The following is a 4,204-nucleotide window of genomic DNA, read 5'->3' on the forward strand; positions in this document are numbered from 1 at the left end:
GTTCTCGATATCTTCCTTAGTAGCCATTGGTTGAAAGTAGACTAAAGATGGATCTTGTGGAGATGATTGTGGTGGTTTCCTTGTACGCCTCTTTGGTATAAGAGATTGTTGAGGTATTGACTCGAACCGTAACAATCTACCCCTGCTTCTTGACCAAGTGTTGTGACACCGAAACAAACACACCTTTAATGACCAAACTTAACCTTAACCTATCCGAAAAAATTAATTTTTGAATTTTTAATTTTTTTTTTAAAAAAATAATAATATATGGGAGGATACTATCCGACTCACTCCGAAAAAAAAGACACAAAAAAAAACGACAAAAGACTACCCTAAAATACGGTCATGAAATGTTGCACGACTAACGGAATAAAAAGTGTGAACACGACATGTGAGTGATTAAGTGAGGTTATGGACGCGTGTTATGACCGTACAGTTAGATATGACACCAAACTGGACACATAAACCACATACGTACGCATAAAAACCAAAAAAAACTGATAGGACAGTTCCCCTGGGCATCGTGTCACGACACTGTTCACCGTGGCACGGCAAGACTTGCCGTGACACGGTGCTCAATTCCAGGTCTTTTTTGTGAGTTTTTCCAGATTTTAGTCGATTTTAGGTCTGTACTAATTACTGTGTGGAAATAAAAACCCTCGGTCATGGGTTAAACAAAAAAGAGTAAACACATGAAGGTTAGCACCAAACAAACCATGTAGCATTTAGTCACGATGATGTAAAAAAAAAGTTCACAACCTAGGGTCAAGATCTATGTTCAACTATTGGTCAAGCTTTGGGTGTCAAAAGGGTACCATGGTTAAGAGTTTGGACGCGTTAGCAAGGCTGCCTCCCTTGAGGGTGTATGCCAACTGGTGGCTCCGCGAGTTTGTGATGAAATCGAACTCAACTCCATGGTTTGGGTGGATTTAATAACTCGGATGAACCCTTATTGCCATGAGCGTTTTTGGATTGATAGAGCTTAAATCCCCCGGGGCTAAGACGCATGTAGAATACACACGTGTTTTTTAGAAAAATCGAAGGAAGTTGACTGTGAGAAGATAAAACAAGCCACCGGACTGATTTTAGGATTGCTGTGACACGGCAGAGATTCCCGTGCCACGGTACTGCACATCGTCAGACGGTGTACTGTACCGTGACACGGAAGATTCTACCGTGGCACGGCAGTCAGAATATCTGACTGGTGCCCTGTTTTCCTTCGTACGCAATCAATTTTTTCAATTTCTCCTACGGGACATACCTAAATGCGACGTTAAAACGCCTATGCTTATGCAAAAATGCCAAATTAATCACAGGGATATTTTTTCAAGAATCTTTCAAGTCTCATCCGCTCATCTTAATTAAATACCGATCACTCAAATCGATAAATAACCAAGAATCCTCTCCAGTGGAGTCGCCAAATTGTAGGCGTCGCTCAAAGTGTGCCTACGTTAAAGCATGTTGTGAATATGCTTGGCACTCATAGGAAGTGGGAATTGACATATACGATTAGGAACAAGGAAAGTAGGGAGTCGCCAACAAGTTTTTAAGGAACTTGTAAACCGTTCACGGATCATAAAAGGCAACCACGATAAAGGGACAACGAAGCCAACAACGATTGACCCGTGAAGGTTACACCCCATTCATAATCCATGAGATTAATACCTCCATATGGTTCGGAACCACGAAAGGAGGATCGGGGATGATGGTACGAAGTGAGTCATGGAGTCACATTCGCCCGTATTGACCTCTACTCGATTCTTATAGTGAAAAGTTATTCCTGCGATCTCAAAGGCATACAAACAGAGATTCAATTTGCTCCAAACTATTATTAAGCTAAATTGGTTGAATATTAATGCAACACATAATTCTAAAATATTGTGATCACTTGAATTAAATAACAAGATTAAAAAGGAACCTAAACCGGTTGTCCAAATTATCTTATTAGGCGTGATTTTCATTACATATTCCCTTTAACATACAATGTGGTGATCATAAACATAATAGAATAACATCAATATTGGAAGCAATTTAACAATAATTCCAACAATATAAAATCGTTAGAAAAATAATAGAAATAAAAGGAACACAATTCTTACTTTGATTCTGTTTGCTTGCAACTACAAAATAATAAACGAGTTAGTAACTTCAAGGAAATAATAATAAAACAATAATTAAATTAAATTAAATAAAGTAGAGTTGATTTGGGGCCAAACCCTCAAACAGTTCTACCTTTCACGCCTTGGCTTAAGGACAGAACCACGAGTAAAGTATGGACTCCTGGGAGTGCTTGAAGAAGGAATTTTGAAAGAAGAAGGGTAGGCTAGTGTTTAGGCTAGAGCATAGAAGAGAGAAAAATAGAGAATTACTTGATGCCCCGTACATCAGAAATGAGGGGGTATTTATAGAAAAAATGTGCTAAAGGAACACACGGAACCTTAAAATGATAAAAACCCTAAAAAAGTATACCGCGACACGGAAAAGTGTACCGTGACACGGGAAATCCCACTGTCAGACGGGAAACATTCCCGTGACACGACGTACTTTTGTGTGGCGCGGGAAATATTTAGTGAACGGGGGAAGAAAACGCGTTAAGGGTTTACGCGAAAAGGACACGGAAACCCCCGTGTCACAGTAGGTTTCCCGTGTCACAGGGAAACCCACCGTCAGACGACACAGTTTCCCGTGACACGGTGGACTATTGACGTGACGCGGGAATTTTTAGTCCGTTTTTCCGTCTAAATTCATTTTTAACCCTAATTTCGTTCAGCATTTTAATTGCCGATTGATAATTTCGGGCCGTTTCTGATTTATTATTATTTGGGCTGAAAAGAAGAAAATAAGCAAATAAAATAAATAAAATGTTTGGGCCAAAATAAATAATAAAACAATAAAATAAAAAAGGTTTGGGCTGAAAATAAAAAATCTATGCTTTGACCAAACATCAAGACTGATCCATGGACTATCAAAAAATTAGATTTAGTTAAATACGATTTTTTTTAAGCACTCTCGGGATTAAATACTGAACCCGACCAATAATGGCGGTGAAAGGTTGTTCATCATCGGGTTTGGTTTTGGGGAGACATTTTTAGGTGTCTACACTGTACAATAAAGGACTATATAATATACTCCCTCCGTTACATATTACTCGCAACAAAGGAAAATTTTATGCCTCACAAATAATACCCCTTTGTTGCGATTAATTTGTAACGGAGGAAGTACATAAAATATAAATTATAAACATACAAAAAAAAAACATGGCTCTCCCTTCTGCTTTATTTTATTGTTCCATATCTCAATTATATTAAAAAATTTAGTATTTTTTTTTATTATTATTATTTCATGTCATCAACCTGCATTAAAAATTTATAAGAATTAATGATGTGGTTCATAAAAATATTTAACCATGCAAATTCAATTTTTTTATAATAGAGGATTAAATAAATAAAATTGAAATATTGAACAATAAATGACTATATAATATACATAAAATATAAATTATAAACATACAAAAGATTGAGCCATAAATTTTATGCACCAATGTTAATTAATTCAATAAAGCTTCTGGAATACCATGAGTAGCTAAGTATTCAAATCAACTACTCCCTCCGTCCCATAATATAGTTTATGTTTTATTATTTTGGATATTCAAAATGTTGTTCTTATTTCAATTTTTGAATCTATGTAAACACCATTATTTTTTTTTATTGTACATCCTAAATTATCCTTGAATTTTGCACATGTGCGCCTTGTACTTTTTTCCAGTTTCTCTATCTAAATTTTGTCTATAATTGTATTTTTCACTTTTATTAGTGTATTTCATTCATTTTATCTTTCTATTTCTTAAGTACCATGTAAAAACACAAACATGAACTATATTATGGAACAGAGCAGAGCTAGACCTTCGTTGAGGCGGGTCGGGGCCAGGCCCCCCTTAATTTTTCTAAGCTATTGGTTAAAAGTAATATAATGTTTAATAATTACAATTAAAAAGTTATAGCATAGTGGTTAAGTATTGTTATTTTTTAGCAAAAGGTTGGAGGATCAAACCTTAGCCCCCCCCCCCAAACTTTTTGGCCCAAGATCCGCCTCTGGAACATAGGGAGTAGACAACAAACATGATCATTGATAGAAAAAAATCAAGATATAGTGATACAACTAACAAAATGAAAATAAGACTCTCTGATAAATTTACACATAAAGT

Source organism: Chenopodium quinoa, unplaced genomic scaffold, assembly GCF_001683475.1.
Source record: "Chenopodium quinoa cultivar QQ74 unplaced genomic scaffold, ASM168347v1, whole genome shotgun sequence".
Taxonomy (NCBI): Eukaryota; Viridiplantae; Streptophyta; class Magnoliopsida; order Caryophyllales; family Amaranthaceae; genus Chenopodium; species Chenopodium quinoa.